The sequence below is a fragment of the Mauremys reevesii genome, linkage group 2 (genome assembly GCF_016161935.1).
Source record: "Mauremys reevesii isolate NIE-2019 linkage group 2, ASM1616193v1, whole genome shotgun sequence".
NCBI classification, from domain to species: domain Eukaryota; kingdom Metazoa; phylum Chordata; order Testudines; family Geoemydidae; genus Mauremys; species Mauremys reevesii.
Window position 1 is genome coordinate 264,657,467 of NC_052624.1, and position 13,208 is coordinate 264,670,674.

A 13,208-nucleotide genomic window follows, 5' to 3' on the forward strand; every position below is an offset into this window, starting at 1 on the left:
CTCTCTTTCTGGAGACAGGTTACTCTGTCTTCATGGCTCGCCCCAGCCAGGTCTCCATTGTTTTCCCCTTCTGAGGTATCAAAGTCTCTCTAGACTAACTGTCTCACACAGTCTTCCAATCCACTGCCCAGATTGTGCCACTTCCCAGTGGCTCGTAGGACAACCCAGGCGTACCCACTACTTTGGGTTCCAGCCCAGGGACCCTATGACTAGTAACCATGATCTACACAATCCCAGACTGTGTTGCTGTTTCCCTGACCTGCTTCCTAACTTTCTTCTCTAGCTCTAGCCTCCCTCTGGGTTACCATTGGAGCTTCCTCTACTCCCTGGGGCTATTTCACCCTTCGTGGATTCTTGCCAGAGTCTATAGTCTAAGGGTACGTCTATCATTACCTGCCGGGTCGACGCGTAGTGTTCGACTTCTCGGAGTTCGAACTATCGCGTCTCATCTAGACGCGATACATCGAACTCCGAACACGCTCCCGTCGACTCCGGAACTCCACCACCGCGAATGGCGGTGGCGGAGTCGACGGGGGAGCCGCGGACTTCGATCCCGCGGCGTCTGGACGGGTGAGTACTTCGAACTAAGGTAGTTCAAGTTCAGCTATGCAATTCGCGTAGCTAAACTTGCGTACCTTAGTTCGACCCCCCCGCCTTAGTGTAGACCAGGCCTAAGTCATATCCTTACTCTCCCCTTGTCTCTTTCACATCCCCTCCTCTCTAGGGAGTGACTGCAGAGTTCCTTCTTGCTGCCCCTCTTTTATCACCAACTTCCTCTCTTTATGCCTATTCCAACTCCTCCCCCCAATTGGGCTTCATCAGCCATTAGGCCTTATCAGCCCTGACTCTCCTTCAGGTATAGCCTATGACAGGGTTCTCTGGCCTTTTTTTCCTAGTCAGGCTTTGTGTGGGGTAGGCACCCCATCACATATGGGAAGAAATAGAAAAAAACCCCACAAGCTTCCTTCTAGTAGTTGCCTAGTGCTCACTAAAGGAAACTGATGATCCCAATGACGGAGCTACTCATGATTATGTATTTTTTTGCTCTATTTAAAGCTGTTTTGTTTGTTTTCCAATTCTTTTAGGTGCAGTTTCTCTACACAGAAAGACCAGTAAGTCCACTGCACAGTATTTAACATTGAAAATATTGAAAATATGCACCCTCTTGCTAGCATCTGAACAGGCTATAAACTGTTATTACTTCTGTGCTAGATTTGAGTCTTGACTGAAGGAATCATAATTTTTTATCATAAATGCAAACGACATGAGTGCCCATGTGGATTGAACACGTCAGTGGATGTTTAGAACCAAGAAGCAGATTTGGCATTGTGTATGGCGCATAAGAAATGGTTGGCTCTATTGAATGCTATTCCTGGAATAAATACAGTGGTTCTGTAGGGGAAAATATCTGTCAGTAAGGGCTCTTCAACAGGGTTTTATCCTTGAGGCTAGAGGGCAGTGTTTATAGAAGCAAACTCAAGTGTTTTAACAATATTATAAACAGAAAAATCCTTCATCTTAAGGTGTACACTGGTCTCTTGATCATTAGTGCTCTGTCTTCACAAAGGCATTTCCCCCTTGTAGTCCCTTCTAAAGCCAGGTTAGGTCTTATCTTCCCAGCCCTGCCCTTTACTCAGCCCTCTATGCCTTAGTGAGCTTGAAGTTGGGAATTAACTGGATTTACTGGACAACAGGGGCTTCAGGTCCCTGTTACAGATACAGAACTGGTTCATCGCCGTCTGTGTGATGGTTGTCATCTTGGATAACACATGGGACTGGACCAAGGACCTGCAGCACTAAAAGCCTGAGTTATCAGAGCTTGAGCTAATGCTCTGTAGCCAGGAGCTATGCAACTCATATCCTTTGCAGATCAACACAGAGGGGGACTGTACTACGCACTCACCAGTGGGTTACATCGACTCATACTGCCCATCTTAATGCTGCCATCATCAGAATTTACCTGGGACAGGCTTAGAATGTCAATTTCTTGGGACAGAGATAATTTCTTCCTTTAGGTTTGTACAGTAGCAAGCACCCTGGCCCTGCTGAGGGCATTCAGATTACAAAACCAATAATCAAATACTTTGGATTCTTTGACATAACACGGCAAACTCACTCAAGGAGCTAAAGACCAAGAATGGAGAGGAATTAATTTGTATGGTACAAAAGAGGTATTGAGAATTAGCTGATATTCAAGAAGATCAGGAAAAATTAGTTAATCGAATGGATAATGGGGCTTCCACCATTTTCCTTGGAACTGTATCTCAGTTGAACCACTGGAAATTTGGAGCAACTTCATATACATAGAGGAGTTATCCCTGGGTTTCCAATGATGTAACTGAGAGAAGAATTTGACCATATTTGTATTATATGAAATATACTTTATATAGTTGGCATTCAATTTGAATTTTCTCATTTGAGGTAATGCTTAAAGTTCTCCTGCTGCCTAGGAACTGATGACTTGCTGCATTTCTTTTGAACAGCTTCGCATATGTCTAACATGAATATGTAACATCACACAAGTGCATCGTGACATTGGATTCCATTAAACTAACCATTCCATTACTCCATTAGCATGAGCCACCAGGAGACTGAAGTTGGCAAGGTTCCTGAACCCAGATTCATTACACCAGTAATTTAATTGATTGAATTGGAGTTACACTAGGATGGCTTTACCATAACATAAGAACATAAGACCCAAGGTCTCAGAATACTCAGGAAATGAGATTTTGGGACTGTTACACCCATGGTTTCTATGACTGCTAGTTTATTGGAGGTAAGGGTGAAAGGAGTTACTATGAAGGGAATATTTTAAAACAGAAAATGAGTTGGGAGGAAGAAAAGGTAAAACAGGAGCTTGTCTGGAACCTTTAAAACTGACTTCTACACCTTTAAGTCATATTGCAACCTTATGTATTACTTCTCTCCTCAACAGTGTATAAGCCTAACAGCATTGCTGCTGAATCAATCTCACTATAAAACCCATCTCCTGCAGTGCTTTGGAGCCAATACACAAAGGAAAAGAAGGACCCATTTATGTTAACATGCTTAACTTTCCATTTTTCTTGTCACTTTACTTCCACTGACGGAGCAAAGAAAGGAGATTTTGGAATGATCCCAACTGAGTGTAGAGACAAATAATTAATATTTCCCATGCTGGTTACTTGTTAGTTAATGTAACCTAAAACATCTTGAGGGAAAATGTCATCTGTATTTACTGTGTCCCTAATAAACCCACAGATCTGAAAACCTGCAATTAGTGAAACAGTCAGCCCCTGTAATTACTAGCTATGTGGGCCAGTGTCCTCTTAGCAGGAATGTGAAATACTCTGATTAGCCATGGTTTATATCACAGAGGGAAAATTAAGGTTTATGGTGGTGGTGGGGGAAGAGGATGGACAGAGAAACAAACAGACTTTAGCACCGTCACAAGAACAATACATGAGCATCAGAAACAAACTTACAGATGCTCATTTATGAAACAGTTATAGACAATTATAGCACAATTAGCTTGACACTGACAGAGACCAGTGGCATAAGTTGCAAGGGAGGGTTACCATATTCTCTTCAGGATAAGCATTTTGCTGTGAAAGACAAATTGGTTGTGCTTTTCTTGGCTGTGGTGGAGCCTGTAAAACGCCCTTGGATTATCCTGGGATTGAGAAGCAGCTCCAGCAGTGGAAGGTGTATGTCTGCAGAAGAAATATCATCTCCCAGAGCAGCAGAGGAAGAAGCAGCAGCATCAGGAGTTTCAAAGTGGGCGTCTGATAGGGCAGCCCTTTCTGTTATAAATCATAGTCCACTCAACAGCTAATGATCATCGAAGATTCTCCAGTTTTCTTTTGCACTCTTGTTCAGCAAAGCATGGTGTATCATGCAGCTCTCAGAATGTTGGGTTGACCTGATTTCATGGTGAAGAGGGTTAACTTTTCTCCTAGCAGCTCAATCCATTATAGTAGGAGAGTTCCTTGCTTAAACAGTAACTCAGCAAACCATCACAAGGGTGCCCAAGTGTAATGATACTGAGAGCTGCTTTGGGAACTTGCTGGGCAACTGAGAGCTGTACACAGCTTGCATATAAATCTCAGAATTTCAGGAAGTGGTATTGGTGATTCAATGGCAAGCAGTCTTCCCTCTCATTCAGTACTGATTCCATACTCTGGCCTGGCTCTAGGGGGCACTGTGCTCTTGAGGGTGAGGTCTTTCAGATGAGATGTAAAGCTCAGGCCCTGGCCATTCAGGGTTGTCACTATGTAAAAGAAGCTTGTGACGCTGGCAGACTAGGTGCCAGCTCATGCCCAGGTGCACAGGCCTCAATGAAACATTGACAAATACATAGCAGGAATCAGTGTGACTCACCTGTGTTAGTATTGTTAAAACAGGTATTAAAATTATAACAATGTGTTTAGTGTTTAGATTTTATTGAATGCTTGTGAGTTGCTGTATGCATTAATCTCACCTATAGCAATGGTATCCCATATTGTAAGGTCATATTTGAGTGGTTATATTGTAAACCTCTGTGACTGTAAATCACCAGACAGGAGAGAGACATTAAACAGTGTGAAGTGTTGGTCTCCAACACGAGATTTTATGTCCTGCCCAACAGAAAAGGTCCATCAACATCAGACTATTGTGGAACATTAAAGAGGACAAAATACTCTGTTTTGCTATCCCCTCTCCCCACACCCCGGAAAATGAGTCATGCAAGTGGATCCCTCCCATCAGATGGGTTCAGAGCTCAGAGCACATGGGAGGAGGGCAATGGAAAAACCCCTAACAAGAAGGAATTGTGCCTCTATGCTGCTTGGACTCTAGGGGACAAGATTTAGTAGGCATAAGCAAAAGATCCATAAGCATAAGCTTAGCCTGGGTTAGCCTTAAAAGTTATATGGAGCTTTTGCTTATTATAGAAGTTTAACCTTGAAACTTAAGACTGTAACTCATTGGTGTATATATGTTTACCTGCTTTAACTTTGTAAATAACTGTCTTATGTCCTTTGCCTATTTAATAAATCGTTATACAGTGTATTATAGGATTGGTTGCAAGTATTGTCTTTGGTGTGAGATCTAAGATGCAGTTGACCTGGGGTAAGTGACTGGCATTTCGGGACTGGGAGTAGCCTAAGTATTGCTGTGATTCTTGGTGTAAGGGACCATCTATCACAAAGGTGTGCTCTCTCTGCTTGGCAAGATGCATTAGAGTATCCAGTGGGGACTGTCTGTGACTACATCATTAGGCTGTTATAGTGCCTGAGGAATTTACATTGATAATTAGTTGGGGAAACCTAAATATAGTACTTGCAACCAATTTGGGGTTTGTGCCCTGATTTACAGGGGCAGAATCTGTACCCAACCAGGAGGCCAAGGGCCTGACCCTCTTTTTCTCTCTCACCCAACACTTCTCCCTGACAAGAGGGAGCAAGTGGACACTGGCTGGTGAACTGGGAAGACCCTTCTAACAGAACTATTGAGACTGTGGGAGCAATCTCTGCTGAGAGGGAAGATAAGTGCCACACCCCAAACTGAAGAGAGAATAGGAGGAGGTATGAAGTGGCCCAGGGAAGCCTGGTTGTACCTGATAGAGGGGAGTGACACTCTCTATTCACCTCTTCCCTCTTGGGCCCTGGGCAGGGACCCAGTGGAGTGGGAGGGCTAAGTATGTATTCCATATGTTGTTAAATTGGGACTTGAGTAACTTCTCACCCCATATCTCCAAGACCTATCTGGATGGTTCACCGGACTGAAGGAAACTGGGCAACTCTAGAAACCTCAAAAGAAAACCAAAACAACAACGGGATTTACTTTTGTCACCCAACTATGAAGACCCACCTCTGCTGCAACACTGAACACATTCAGCTCCTAGCTAATAATGACCTAACTGAATATACAAGGTCCTTGACCCTGATTCACTATAGAACCGTTGTACAATTATAGCTGCTCTCTGAAGTAACTCTAAAATGCATAGCTACAGAATCTCTACAGTGCTCTATAATATTAGCAGTTTCTCTGTGCCAGCTGAACTTACTTGCTGAGTCCTATAATCATATAATTAGCCCTCTTATGTTTTCATATTTTGTGAGTGAAAAAAAATGTGGTAACCTGAATAAATATTCCACACAATGATCAAATAATTTGGCCACAAAAGCCAAATGCTTTGGGTTCCTTCACATGAAAAGTGATATATTATTAACAATAATTAGTTACATAATGTGTTAGTATTGCATGTATGTAAGTCTGAAATCCAGAATGAAAGCCCTTTAGTGTATAAAAATTTCAGCCTGACTTAATCTTAGAAAGGATATGACTCTGAGAGTTTGTTTATTTTTGAGCTAGCATCTGTCAGGTGTCTTCTGTTACAAAATAAACTGATCTTTACCAGCAAAGGAAAAAGAAATTTCAATTACCTTCGCAATGCTATGCTCAAGTGCTGAATAAGCAATATTACTGGCAGATGATGGGATCAGAATAATCTATGTGGTGTTTGCTTATGGTTCACCTAAGGACACACTTTGTAGGAAAAGGCCTGTAAATGCTGCATGGTTGGATGTCGAACACAGTGGGCCCAATCCAGCAAAACTCTCATTGACTTCTATGGGAGCGATATCAGGTCCACTATGTCAGTTTCCCACTTAGAGGTGCATAGAGAAATCTGAAATTATTTCAGCAGACAGAGTTGTAAACACAAGTGAAGTTTTAGCTTACCCTGGCTCCTGAATTAAGAATGGTAAATATTCTCATGACATCATAAAGCGCATGACAGAATCCATTTGTGTTTGTGTTTCCACAAAGTTTCCTGCAGCCTTCCTGTAAATTCAGAGAGGCAAACATTTGCATGTTATTTTAGGAGTGAAGTTTTAAAAATACTGACAAATGGCTTTTAGAAAGGGACCAGAGCTTTCATGGGCCAGCAGAGGCACTAAAAGTAGCTGAGAGCTCTGAGGACACAAGGCCTTTGTAGTGTTGATGCATCACCCCACAGTGTTCCTGAGCATTCACATTACTCACGTGCAGGGATATTTTAAGGGAATTTGTGTTTTTTTCACTGGAAATATCCTACAGTTTGCAGCAGGTTATACTGAATATATACATATATAATTTTAAACTAACGGAGAAAGACATTGAAAATATGGAGTACAGTAATACGACAGAACAGCCCGTTTGTGTCTCACAACTACTGACTGAGGACAGGGAAGGGTCTAAACAAATAGTTGGCATCATCTATTTCTACTGAAGAGAAATGAATCAAATGGATTATTTTAGCCAATAGTGTGAATCATGAGCATTTGTTGCAGTATAAAAATCACAGAAGTTAGAGAGAGGAAAGACCTGGGCCATCCATTCCTCAGTAACCCATCCTAGGGAAGGGGAGCTCTTTACTCAATATCTTTTCTAAATGATGGGGCTTACATTTTCAAAAGTGAATGGAGCCAACTGGAAAGGACGATGTGGGGAGTGAGGGGGAGAGACTGAAGGCAGAATGCAAAGCACAGACACATGTCAGCCAGCAGATAACAGCTAGCTTTGATTAAGAGCGAACAGTAGAGGGGTCAGTACTGTTTTCTCCCACCCTGCCCCAGTTTTTCAATTTGAAAGGAGCAGAAGATGTTCCCTCTTTCTTCCCACTTCCCTGCAACCTTTCCTAATCTCTTAATACCTCTCTGGGATGCCCTCTAATTACAGAGTCCCAGTTCTTTCCACTTTGAAAATATAATTCTCCTTCAAGGGAGGATTAGAAGCAGTGGGAAGTGCTAGCTTGCAACCTGTCCTGGGATTCTGTCCTGGGAAGATTCTGTCTTGGAAAAGATTTGGGGGTCAAAGCAGATTATCAGCTGTCCATGAGCTCCCAGTTGACGCTGTGTCCAAAAAGGCTAATGGAGTCCTCAGATGCTTAATATGGGAAATCTTGAGTAGGAGCAGAGAGGTTATTTTACCTCCATATTTGGCATTGGTGTGACTGCTGCTGAAATACTGTGTCCTGTTCTGGTGTCCACAGTTCAAGAAGGATGTTGGTAAATTGGAGAGGATTCAGAGAAGAGCAACAAGAATGATTAAACAATTTGAAAACATGCCCTATAGTGATTAGACCCAAGGAGGTCAATCTATTTAGCTTAACAAAGAGAAGGTTAGGGGGTCACGGTCTATAAATACCACCATAGACAACAAATATTTGATAATAGGCTCTTCAATCTAGCAGACAAAGGTATAACAAGATCCAATGGGCTGCAAGCTGAAGCTAGACAAATTCAGACTGGAAATAAGGTGGACATTTTTAACAGTGAGAGTAATTAGAACCATTTGGCAATGTTTGTGGTAGATTCTCCATCACTAGCAATTTTAAAATCAAGACTGGATGTTTTTCTAAAAGATCTGCTGCAGGAATTATTTTGGAGAAGTTATATGGCCTATGTTATACATGGGCTCAAATTAGATCACAATGGACCTTTGTGTCCTGAGAATCTATTCATCATGGCTACATTACAGGGTTTACAGTGGCACAGCTGGACTGATGCAGCTGCACTGCTGTAAGCCACTGAAAGCCAATGGGAGAGATTTCTCCGGTTGGCTTAACTACTCCAGCCCCCCATGAGCAGCAGTAGCTATGTTGGCCAGAGAAGCTCTCCCACAGATTTAGTGCTCTCCACACCGGCGCTTATGTTGGTGTAACTTATGTCGCCCAGGGAGGTGATTTATTCACCCCCCTGAGATACATACATTATACTGACATAAGCAGTAGTGTAGACGTAGCCTTAACCTTCAGGGGAGGGTTAGAAACGGTGCGAAGGGCCAGTTTGCAAAGTACAGAGGAAGGTAGGAGAGTGGGAAAGGAGGACAGTTTGCAACTTGCAGAGGAGGCTGGGGAAGTCCTGACTTGTAAACTTCAGTCCCAGTTATTTTCGGCCCCAGAGGCCATCGCCTAAGTTCTTGCTGTGCTACCTGTGTGCCACATACTATGATTTGCTACACAGACTTTTATGAGAGGCTAATGTAAGCAATTGGGTTAAAATCCCCCACAATAAACCTGCTTCCTGGGAAATGCTGCAGTCTTTGGACACTTCATCTTGTCCACAACACAAGTCTAGCATCACCAATCAAAGGGAGGATGTGAATAGTGATAGTAAAAAGTTAACTGCCTCTGTGATCTGATTGCCTTGGATGAAGCTGGTAATGAGTGAACAGAGTTTCTCATCTGGTCATAAACAAGAAAGAGTGACTGCAAACTCTACCTGTTTAAATTTCCAATTAATGCAAGCTTTTAAATCTCTCTCTAGATCAGTGCAGTTTTTTTTTAAAAAAAGATACATCTAGTGTTTCCAATTTGAAATTTTACATAGTGAGCTTTCATGTTAATTAGATTGCACAGAAAAGCTTATAAACATGAAGCGAGAGAACCCTAACAGCTCAGAAACCAGAAGACAAATAAAAAGAACCCCAATTTTTTTAAAAAATCTCCCTTTTTAATCCCATCTCATGTCTTCTGAAGACCTCACTCTTGATTTTTTTAATGCTCCAAGTTGACAACACTGAGTCATCTTTTAAAAAACAAGCCACTAGGGGAAAAAGGGCCTCACTTATCCTTGTGCCAAATGGGTCCTTGAAGTGTTATGGAACCTTTATAATGGTTTAACAGGAAGGCAAACAATGACCAGTGATTGTGAAGTGTCATAAAATGCACCGGCTAGCCATTTGCATTGCAAAAAGTTGCCCCAACTGTTGTTTATCATGAAGCTAAATTAGCACATTCAGATCCTCTGGTCAGTAGATACAATCAGTTAAAGTGACCTCATGTGAAATCGGTTGTTACCTATCAGCAACACCTGGAAAACAAGTATGATCTCTCTAAATTGAAAGGATAAGAGAAATAAAAGAAACAGAGTTCATGACCTATTTAGCCCAGAGGGGAGAGTTTGTGTTTAAAATGCAGTCAGATTCTTGAGTGATATTAGAGAGCTAGAAAATGTTATCCAAAACTCAGCATGTAATTCAGGGTGTGTCTACACCAAGTGGGCGGATGGAACATTTCCCTAGTGTAGCTACACTAATGTAGCTGCACTACTCAGGGCTGCCCGGGGGGAAGGGGGACCAAGTGGGGCAATTTGCCCCAGGCCCCGGGCCCCAAAGGGCCCCCATGAGAATATAGTATTCTATAATATTGCAACTTTTTTTTAATGGAAGGGACCCCTGAAATTGCTTTGCTCCAGGCCCCCTGAATCCTCTGGGCAGCCCTGGCACTACTGTCAGCTCCAGGCACTAGATTCTCTCTGGTGTAAATCAGGGTAACTCCATTAAAGCCAACAGAGCTCTGCTGATTTACACTAGCAGCTTTGATATAAAAAGTGGCTTGCATGAGTGCAGTTTACCCCAAGCAAGTCATTCTTCACACCAGTGCTGCATGTAACAATATAGGAACATAGGAATTGCCAGACCAGCTAGTTCAGTGTCCTGTCTCTGACAATGGGCAGCATCACAGGAAAGTGTAAGTCACTTTTTCTACTGATGCAGCATGTCTACCATTATGGATCTGAACTGGTACAACTGCACTACCAGTGCAAGAAAACCCCCATGGTACGGCCCTAACTAGCACAGAGTGGTATTTTTGTTGTATGAGTGCATGTTTTAAGAATGTGCACAATCACAGTCAGGACAGATGAGATGTTTGGGTTCTTACCATATAAAACTCTATTTCAGACACTCCATCTCATACAGTGTGAGTGTAAAGATTTTTCAGGCCAAAACATATGAAGTAAATATAAATAATTTTACAAAACTTAAAATTAATTAATGTGCATGAATGAAGGCTTTTTGTGTGATTTATTGAGTTTTTTGGTTTATTCATTGTGGTAATCCATGTATTTTGCCTGGCAAGAGGGAGGGGCTTGACTGTGGAAGATGGTTACAGACATATGGAGCATCAAAAGAGCTGTGTTATTAAAACTAAAGATTTGTCTGAACCAAAACACCCCCCCTAAGCACTAGGGACATTTGGATTTGTCTCCAGCCTTCACACCTTTCTTCTGTCTCAATAATGAGCCAAACTGACCAGGGGCGGCTCTAGGATTTCCGCCGCCCCAAGCACGGCGGCACGCTGCGGGGGCGCTCTAGCGGTTGCCGGTCCCCCGGCTCCGGTGGATAAGGGAGGGTCCGCTGGCCCCGCGGCTCCGGCGGACCTCCCGCAGGCATGTCTGCGGGAGGTCCGCCGGAGCCGCCTGCCACCCACCCGCTGGGACGCCGCCCCAAGCGTGCACTTGGCACGCTGGGGTCTGGAGCCGGCCCTGAAACTGACACTCGGGATCTAAATCACCACAAACTTTGGGGAAATCTGGATCCAAATTCCAAATCAGCAGTTAACAGTTGTCTCCAAATAAAATATAAACATTCACTAAAACCTCTGGGCCATTCTTAGCATGGGTTACAAATCCAAACTTCCCACTGAAGTGCTTATTCCCACAGTAGGACTGAGCCCTTTGGGTAGGTGTCAGTTGTCAGTAGTCACTTGTCAGGATAATTCATTGCCCTGTGGGGGAATGTGAGTTCAGAAGCAGTAGCCTTCTCCCAGTTCAACAGAGGTCAGCCACATCAAAGAGTAGATGTGCATGGACTCTGAGTGGGTGGGAAAGGTTACTGCTCTTGAAGTTGCCAGTTTTCCTTTGCTGTACAGTCCAAGGAGTGGCAGAGGATGTGTTTGAAGATAGAAATATGGTGAAAATCTGGGATCTTAATCTCATCTGGGCAACAGTAAAGGAAAAAAAATAAAGATTGCAGAAACCCAAACGCGATCACATTTGATATTTAGACTTAGTGCAAATAGTTTTAAAACATAGTAGAAAAGAATACCACCCAGCAGACTGATTTCAAACTGGTTTTACACCAACATAACACAATTGACTTCAGATGAGTTTTTCTCCTGCTTTACACCCCAGTAAGAGGAAACAGAATCAGCCTGAGTGTTAAAAAAGAATATTAAAGGAGTACATACTGTGTGCCCAAAGGCTGTATGTGTTTTGCTAGGAATATGTCTTTTCTACTGCTTACATTTAGGGGAATATGGGAAAGAAAACAGCTCAGCGAACATTTTATTTTTAAAGAAAAATTTGCCGGGTGTGCTATGCTAAATGAGCTTTATTAAGCTGTGTTTGATCGGAAAGAGATGAAAAGAGCTAGAATGGTCATGGAAGAGAACACAGTGGGCAAGGGAGATTAGAGAGACATGGAATGGCCGAGTGAGGGAATGATTAGAGGAACTGAAGGTGGGTTTTTTTTAAGGTTAAGCGCTGTTGTTGGTTCAGACTGATTTATAGCAGGAAAGGGAACTTTTATTCCCACTCTTAGAACTGCTTATTAAGTTTTATAAACATGAAAAAACCTACCTAAAAACTTACCTCACTCCTCTTGTTCAAGTCTGTCTGAACTGAAGCAGTTATTCAGCATCTGAGTGGCCCCTGAGAAAGCTCCGTCTCCTGCACAGGAGTACTTGTGGCACCTTAAAGACTAACAAATTTATTTAAGCATGAGCTTTCGTGAGCTAAAGCTCACTTCTTCGGATGCATAGAATGAACTGAAGCAGTTATTCAGCACTATCCTGTCTTGCTGCTGTGTGGGCAAGCTAGACAAAGAGAGGCTCTTGTCTAGGGTGACCATAGGTCCTGTCTGGCCAGGACAGTCCCTTTTTTAAGCCCTGTCCTGGCTGTCCTGACTTTTTTGGCAAATGTGGGCGTTTGTCCCATTTGCTCTTGCCAACTTGATTAGCTGGTAAAAGCAAATGGGATAAATGCTTACTTTTTGCCAAAAAAGTGGGGTGTGAAGGAACGTGCGGGGGCAGAGGGGAGGCAAGTGGTAATGCCAGCCCCACACAGTGGGGGGAGGCAGTGCTGGGGCGAGCAGCAATGCCAGCCCTGCACAGGGAGGAGGGGCAGGATGAGGGGCTTGGGCCAGCCTTGTGCAGGGAGGTTGCTTTGGCCTGTTGCTCGAGCCAGCCCTGCATACAGGGGAGGAGAGGGGAGCGCTAGGGCTAATATGGTCATGCTACTTTTGTGTGATACTGCTGTAGTTATGGTAAAAGGAGGCATTCAAGCTGGAACTCTCTTGGTCTAGATAGAGGAGTGGCCCCTGGATTTCGATCCAAAATACCTCATTTCTCTTGAAATTTGGGGCATATTATCAATCCCATCTATGGTTCCAGGGATTTTGAAGAGGATGGGAGGTTGGTGAGG

At 43.2% G+C, this 13,208-nt stretch overlaps 1 long non-coding RNA gene across 1 annotated transcript; it reads left to right on the forward strand.

Annotated features, from left to right (window-relative positions):
- The first annotated feature begins 980 nt into the window (after positions 1–980).
- Positions 981–5,963, forward strand: LOC120397421. Its single transcript, XR_005593794.1, has 3 exons — positions 981–1,112; positions 5,414–5,543; positions 5,718–5,963. It is a non-coding gene; the product is annotated as an uncharacterized LOC120397421 (long non-coding RNA).
- The last annotated feature ends 7,245 nt before the right edge of the window (positions 5,964–13,208 follow it).